This window comes from Barbus barbus (assembly GCF_936440315.1).
Source record: "Barbus barbus genome assembly, chromosome: 20".
NCBI classification, from domain to species: domain Eukaryota; kingdom Metazoa; phylum Chordata; class Actinopteri; order Cypriniformes; family Cyprinidae; genus Barbus; species Barbus barbus.
In genome coordinates this window covers 21,124,286-21,133,369 of record NC_136748.1, presented here as the reverse complement: position 1 = coordinate 21,133,369, position 9,084 = coordinate 21,124,286, and positions in this window count along the sequence as shown.

Genomic DNA, 9,084 nt, shown 5'->3' with positions numbered 1-9,084 from the left:
TGGATTATTTACGCTGCCTTCTACACGATTAAACTACAAAAATGATATTAAAATGTGTGTTCAATAGGATTTTCAGGGAATTTCCTGCAATGCTGCTTAAAAAAAACACTCTGATAATAAGGAACAATAACTAATTCCGTTACAGTATCTAATGTTATTTTGCATGCTCTGGGGTCTTGTATTCTCAGATTAACAGAGAAAGGTTAAATTATTGTTTCATTCTAGGAAGATCTTAGATTTCTTATTTTTTGTGTTTACATTAGACCTGAAAAAAGTAATCTATGCTATTACAAAACAGAACAATCTGTAATAAAGAAATACATTTAAAAGACTTATGTGTAAATATCAGAATTAAGTACGTATTTCAAATGCCATTCAATTAAGAGAAAAATGTGTTTGCATAGAATAAATATGCTCATTTGCTATTTAAATATGTAACATGCACATATAAGGAAATCAAATCAAATATGATTTAAATTTATTTAACAAATTTAGTTTGGCACTTGTTTTAAAAACTACAAGGCAGGTTAATAGGGCAGGGTGTTTAGGATATATCAGTGATTGTCTGTGTATTTCCACCCATTTTACATCAAATGAGTCCAAGTGACAGGATTAGTGGTCTTACTATAGAGTGGCTCTTAATAATGTGATGTAATTGCTATGAATTTGCTTTAAATGGTTATGCAGACCACATAACTAGTGGTTTAATCATCATTGTTAGAGATGAACATCATCAAGGGGAGATTAAGGGACCATTTAACATTAAATTGCTAAAAGCTATTAAGAGTTTATACAGGCACTGTAAAGAAAATAAAATCATTTTAATTGTGAAAGATTATAAAAAGGCTGTAAAAACTGTAAAAACCTATTCATTGCTTAATGGTAAGTTGCCTTATAATGTGAAACTGTAATAGATGTAACCTTACATTTTATGTAATATTACAGTAAAATACTGTTAAATGTAGAAATTCTGGAAATGAAAATGAACAAGTCATCTTATAATTTACACTGGAAAAATGTAAACTGACATTCCTAGAGTTCTCTTCATGTGTGACAGCTCACATTTGATGGTATTTTGTTTAAATAATTGTTTCTTAATAGTTTTTGTTATTATTTATGTACGTTAGGGTTTTAATTCTTTAATGTTTAATGCCCTATTTTAGTGTCATATGTGGTACCATAGTGTTTTGTGTATTTGGTATAACAGAATATGTTGACATGCTTTAATGTTCAAAAAACACATTATTTTTGTGGTTTCTCTATGCCCTGCCTCTCTCAAACGTGTCGTTTTCTACATAGTCCCTCCTTCCGACAAGCACAGTTTGTCTAATTGGCCAGCTGACACAGTGCATTGTCATTGGCCGAACACCACAAGCACTTGTCGGAAATGTAACGTCTCTTACCGTAATCGTGAGCTACAGCTTTCAAAGTAAATATAAAGACAGTTAATAATGTCCTTAGTTTTACCATCAGTTCAAGCCTAAAAGGGGAACAGAGTTGCATGACAGACACGATGATGCTCCTATGTATTTGCACACAAGCCTTGATTAAGAAAGCTGACTGCACTGTGATGGACAGTCAATAGCAAATACTTCAACTAATAACAAAACATACTTACAGTCACTGATTCAGAAGCGTCAGATTGTCATAGCAAAGTCAGAATTACCTCCTCTCCTAGGTTCACGAAACGGTCGTCCATAAAATGCGTTGCACAAATTCGAACATCTTGGTTGTGCTGTTCTGTTGTAAAAAATAATCTTAATGATCCCTAACTGCCTCTACTTTTCGGAAGGCCAAATAAAGTGGTTTTGCTTTCACATAGAAACATACAGTCTCCCTGACACGGCTGCATCAACACTACTGTGGTTACTGAAACCATGCCTTCTTTCTTTGCAAGCACATTTGGGCAGCATTATGCAAATATTTCCACATCGTGACATAGACATGAGGGGGCATGTTTGAATGAGCCGTTTTAAGGGAGTGTGGCAGAGTCTTAACTTTTATAAAGAATATCTCTTTGGGTTTGAGACTTTAGTCTTTGTACACAGATAAGATCTCTGAAGTTGCACTCCAAAGAGAAAGGAAAACTTGAAATCGCATCACATAACCCATTTAATATAGTTAATTAATCATTTCTCTTTAAAGGAATAACTCACCCAAAAATAAAAACAAAAACAGATTTACTAGTTTGGTTGTTTGTTTATTTATTCAGTTTTGAAATGTAAAATTTACAGGTTGTTTTGTAAATGTTTACATTTTCCTGTTGTTTTTTACAGAATAATTTTGCTGACCACAATTTTTTTATATATTTTTTTAACTTCATGTTTATAATAAATTCCAAAACTCTGATGCTATATTGAGAAGTTCAAACAAACAGAGTTATTGGAAGATAAATTACCCGAAAACACTGGAGTACATGCACATCGGCTCTTCAGCTGAATGAAGAAAATTAACAGCAGACGTTTTGTTAAAACATTTTTTTATCACCAATTCACCGCTGTTTGTTGATCTTCCTTTCCTTTTTTCTCTCTCTCAGTTCTTTAGAAACCCTGTGCAGTATGCAAACTGCCACTCAGACCATTGGTGAGTAAAAATAATTTTCAGCCCTGAAATTTATTCAGGGCTGAGGGGGACAAGGAGGAGACGTTGTGCTTTTTGCTGCAACTGTAGAGGTACGTCTGTAATGACTGTTTAAGATATAATGGGGGAAGTCATGTATGCATCGCTCTTTGAGGGGGGCGGTCAGAGTGCAACAGTTTGGAGGGATGGCCATCGTCCCCTTCCCCCTCAAAGCAGTACGCCCACACTGATTTTTGATAAGTGAGAATGGTCTTATATTAGGCGGGCCATTGCCCCTCACCCCTGTAGGACCTTGTGTCCTAGATAGATGCACTCACACACATACATGCACGTAAAATGAGAGCATATGGTCCTTTCAAGCTCGCACCGTGCTCGCAGACACACTCAATGGGAAGCGTCAAATGAATATCATCAAAACCATCTCCATCCCCCTCATTACGGGTCACTCATTGGCTGAAATTCGTGCTCAGATGGGGGGCGTCACATGTTGCATGAGAAAGTGTAGGAGGGAACCACAGAGTGGTCCATACAGCAGGCCTAATGATGGTTAATTAAGGTAATGAATGGAGATGTGCCACAGGTCATGCATAGCTGCCACAGCCTGGTAAACTTTAACAAAACTCACAGGGCCATGGTGGAGAGACCAGCTGGTGCCATATTGAAAACAACACAATGAAAGTGTAATTGGCTCTCTGGGTCTCAGGAGGGTTAAGAGGGAAGCATTAAATAGTGGAAATGGGCTGAAAAGGCATTTGTGCAGAACCTGTTGCTCTTATAACAAGCACACATTTTTTTCAAAACATTTCATAAACAGAAGATCATGTGGTTGTAATTTATAAAACAATGTTCAAAACGAAGACAAACATATTCAGACTAATGCCACTGCTTTTATATTTTGTTTTCTAATCCAGTGAAATTCATAAATTCTACTAAGTGACCAAATGCTTTTATGGGCCACATAATGTCTACTTAACTCAATTCAGATTAAATCTGCTCAAATAAAATGAATCAGCGGATTCAAATTATAAGCAAAACCATTATATGCGAGTGGAAAATATTTGGATACTGCAATTCAGAGCCAATTAGGCTACTTTCCTTGGGATTTCATTTTAGTGAATTGCTTTTCTCAACCAAAACTAAGAGGCTCAAATGGGTATAATAAAGGGGAAAAGTATCAGTGAAAGAATTACAATCTTTTCTTACAATCTAAACTTTTAAAAAAATCAGTAGCATTGTAAGATATCAGAGACTGAATCAGACAATTTTAAGATGCATCAGAACATTGAAACCTGAGGAGCTGGAATGCAGAGAGGCCTTAAGGAAACAGGACGTCATAAATCTAGTTTGACGCAAGCAATCTAACCAGCAAGCCTCTTTCACAAAACAGCTTGCAACATTGAGACAAAAGAACACTTATTGATAGTTCAAGAAGGAGACTGTCAAATTTGTTGCAAGTAATCAAGACTGATGTTCACATGTAAACCTGTGATAGGAAATCCCTAGCTACAGACTCTCTTGGGCAGGTCTTCCCCCATACAAGACAAAACAGACTTGAATTCCTTTCTCTAAAGAACACGCCTTCGTTCACCATAGAACTATACAAAGACTTTCTTTTTATGCACATAAAATCATCCTAAAAGGACATTTCTATGCAGAACCCCATATTATGTTTGTAAGCCAATATTATAGACTATCCATGTTTTAATCACTCATTGTGTATGTCTTGCTTTTAATAAGTATTGAATAGCTTAAGCCTTAAAGGGTAGTATTCATGTTTAGTATGTATGGGTTTGGAAAATCATGCTTTAAATGTTTCTTCCAATCAATTCTTTGTCAAATGCATCATAGTCTTGTTATAGAAATCATGTTCAAAAGTATACTTTGCAAGAGCCTGTAAAGTTCGGACCTCTGACTGAACAGATAACAAGTTGATTTACGATTTGGTGGAGACACAAAGCAACTCCCCAAGCAAGGACAGTATCTAATTGGTCAAGACATCCAGATGGGACGGTCTGAAAGCCGAGTTTAAAAGCTCAGGACATCATATTTTATTTCTCTTATTTACTTTTTTCAAAACTCTTTGTGCTTCACTTTTTGCCACCGCGTGCTGCTCTTTGAGCGTGCTCTGGCCCACATACCAGCTGCTACCACGATGGAAAGAAAACCAACCTAGTCTCGTTACATCCTTTTATTCTTTTACTTTAGTTTCTTTTCTTTCCGTGGAGTTTCGTGTTCTAATGTAAGTTTGCTACAAAGTCCAGCTCCGACTGCACTCGCTTCAAACTTCGACCAGACCAACTCCGCATCCTCAGCCAACGCCCAAGACCTCACTTCAAAGACTACTGAACTCTCAACCAATCAGACACTTCGGGGAACTCCCTGTCTGCAACGACGACACAACCCCGTTACACAGGCAAAGCAAGCAAGTACACCTCCAGATTCTAACTGAATCAGGTGCAGTTAATATATAAATTTTAGCCTCATTGAGAAACTCAAAGCGAGGGTTAAATAAGTGATTGATGGTTGTTCAGGTCTATGCAATTGAACATATTGCTGTAAACTTGGGATTTCACATTTTCATTCTCTTAAACTCATCCTTTCCTCACTTTCTCTCTTTCTGCAACGTGTGAATGCTTGTGTTCATGTGTTAGATTAGTTTATGTCTTAGGTTTATAAAAATAAAATCTGATTTATATTGAAAAGAGAAGTATCTTGTGTTTTCTGCTCACAAGTTAATGTCTTAATCTGCCGATTTTGTTACTGTGCTATTTAATAGTGTTTTCACTATATTTTGGATTTTACTATCCAGTACAGAGTTTGTTATACGGCTCATTCAGTGAATCGCCGTAACACTGATTCTGTTCAAATCCCTATACAATCATAAATGATTCCCTTTGAGCTAAATTAAACTATTTCTTTAAATTACATATTAATATTACTTGTATTACGTTTACAGCATTAATCATGTTAGTTTTTGGCGTGTCTTCACTATAGCTATAAAACATTTACATTCACATTAGTCATTTAGCAGACGATTTTATCCAAAGCAACTTACAAATGAGGACAATGGAAGCAATCAAAATCAACAAAAGAGCAATATATAAGTGCTATAACAAGTCTCAGTAAGCTTAATGCAGTACATGTAGCAAGTTTTTTTTTTTATTATATAATAAATAAAAAGAAAACAAATAGAATATAAAAAGAATAGTGTTAGAGGCCTTTTTTGCTTTTGTTAGCTGCATAATAAATAAAAAGAAAACAAATAGATAGAATACAAAAAGATTAGAAAAGCTAGTGTCTGTATTTTTTTAAAGAATAGAATTAGAATAGAGAGTGCTAGAGTTAAAGGGTCAAATAAAGATGGAAGAGGTGTGTTTTTAGCCGATTCTTGAAGATGGCTAAGGATTCAGCTGCCCATTGATTTGGGCAGGTTATTCCATCAGGGAGGAACATTTAATTAAAGGTCTGTGAAAGTGATTTTGTGCCTCTTTGGGATGGCACAATAAAGCGACGTTCACTTGCAGAATGCAAGTTTCTAGAGGCACTTAAGTCTGAAGTAATGAATTTAGGTAAAGGGGTGCAGAGACAGAGGTGGTTTTGTAGGCAATCATTAATGCTTTTAATTTTATGCGAGCAGCTATTGGTTGCTAGTGCAAATTGATAAACAGAGGTGTGACGTGCATTATTTTTGGCTCATTAAAAATTAATCTTGCTGCAGTATTCTGGATTAATTGTAAAGGTTTGACAGAACTGTCTGGAAGACCTGCCAAGAGAGCATTGCAATAGTCCAGCCTGGACAGAACAAGAGCTTGAACAAGGAGTTGTGAAGCATGTTCCGAAAGAAAGGGCCTGATCTTCTTGATGTTAAATAAAGCAAATCTGCAGTTTTAGCAATGTGGTCTGAGAAAGCTGATCATCAATCATAACTCCTAGGTTTCTGCCTGTTTTTGAAGGAGTTATGGTCAGGGATGTGCAGAGAGATCCTCAGGGGCAGGGGCTCAAATGTTAAAAAGGGGCAATATGAGGGGGAAAAAAATTATAGTTCAAAAGACTGGATACATTACTATTTTCTATTTTTGCAAGAACTCACTTATAGTCATCAAGCCTGCATTTATTTGATCAAAATTGTAATATAATTTATTAATTTACTTTATTTACTTAATGCATTTTATTCAGTGCTGATTTATTACCATTTATTTAAATATCACTTTTGTAACAATATAGCTTTAGGTCAGTATTTTTTTAATTATTATTTTTTTTAAGAAATTAGATATTATTCAGCAAGGATTTGTTAAATTGATAGAAACAGTGATAGTAAAGATTGATATTGTTAGAAAGCATCTCTATTTTGAATAAATGCTGTTCTTTTTAACTTTTTATTTATCAATGAACCCCAAAAAAAGTATCACAGGTTCCAATAAATTAAAAAAATAATACAATTACTGTAAGTGGGTCAAATTGTTCTATAAAAATCCTATAGCAGAGGTTACTAACTAATAATATAGTGTCAAAGCCGTTTAATGTTTCTAGAGGATGTAGACAAGGCTCTCCTCTTTCTCTTTTAGCCAATGAACCGTTCACAATTGCAGTCAGAAGACATGGAGATATCGAAGGTATAACAATTTCCGGTTTTGAACATAAAATAGCGCTTTTTGCAGATGATGTTATTTTATTTTTGAAGAAGCTAGATACATCTATTCCTGCTCTACTGCATCTTATCGAGGTATTTGGAAAAATTTCAGGATATTGGATAAATAACTCAGTCATCTATCATGATGCTGAATGAGGAAGAAAGAAAAAATCCAATGGTTGCAAATTTCCAATGGTATTATTGGGCAGTGCAATTGAGATTTATTATGTTTTTTTTTCCCATCTCAAGACCCACCTATATGGTTAGAACTGGAAAAAAATTCAATTAAATCTGACCTATTTCTGTATACTCGGATATTAAAGTATTAAGGAAAATGAAGGAAAATGTTTTGAATCCAATATTTAAACATGGTAAGGGTGTGGCATGAAACACAGAGATATTTGAGTATCTCGTATACAAATTCGTTATCTTGTTACTGCCCTGCATGGGGAAATCTTACATTTATTCCCGGGAGAATGGATGTGGGCTTCAAATTATGGGCAGAGAGAGGTATTAGAAATATAAAGGATTTGTATTTGGAAGATAGACTAATGTCCTTTCAAGAATTGATTACTAAATTCGACATACCTAGAAACCATTTTTATAGGTATTTGCAAATAAGGAGTTTTATTATGTCATTCCAGAAGTATACAACTATACCGCCTTTATCCAGTTTGGAAAAGGAAGTTACCAAAAACTGTTATAATAAAGGGTTGATTTCCCTTCTATATAACATGCTTGTAGAAGGATCTCAGGAGTCTGCAAACTCTCAATTAGAAACATGGAGGAAGGACCTCAATGAGGAGAGAGATGTCTGTAGAGATGCTCAGACACAAACGGTTAACACAAGATTGAAATTACTACAATATAACTGGCTAATGCGTGTTTATATAACTCCAGTATTACTCAATGACAATATCACAGACATTTGTCCTAAATGTAATTCGTGTAAAGGTACTTTCTTTCATTGTGTATGGGAGTGTAAAGAGATCCTAAAATTCTGGAAAGGAATATGATCGATAAAATAATCAATGTCACTATCCCTCTTGAACCAAATTTTTTTATATTACATCTATATTCTAGTAATCCAAAATTGAGAAGAGAATATATATTTATTGATATGTGCATTTTACAAGCGAAACGACTTATAGCGCTTCATTGGAAAAAGTTGGAGGCACCAAGTATAGAGAGGTGGCTTAAGGAAATGGCAATGAATATGTCACTGGAGAAAATACCATATATTATTAAAGGCAGATGTAAGGTTTTTGAAGATGCTTGGAACCCTTTTATGGTATTTAAAAAAAAGAAAACAATGGGGATATACTTGAAGAGATAATAGAAGATATGTAGGAGAAAATGTTTGGAAATGTTTTATAATAGGAGGGCTTTATTTAGTTATTATTTTTATTTGTGTATATATGTGTTTAAATGGGTACTTGTGTTTATGTAGGTATATATTGTTTTATTTTTATTTTTTTTGTCTTTTTGTAACCTGTGAATTTATAAGAGCATTTATGTTGAAAGTTTGTGTTTTTGTTACTTTTTGTTATGTAGAGTTAAAAGCAATAAAGATATAAATAAAATTAAAGCAGCACAACTGTTTCCAACAGTGATAATTAATCAGCATATTAGAATGATTTCTGAAGGACCATGCACTGAAGAATGGAGTAATGATGCTGAAAATTCAGCTTTGAATCACAGAAATAAATGATATTTTATTAAAATAGTATAAATGTATATTGAAGTAGAAAAACATTATTTGGTAACACTTTATTTTAAGGTGTCATAATACAGAGTAATTACGTAGTTAAGTACTTAGTAGTGTATGTGGATTTTTTATTAAATCGACACACTAGCTTTGATTATTGATGGAA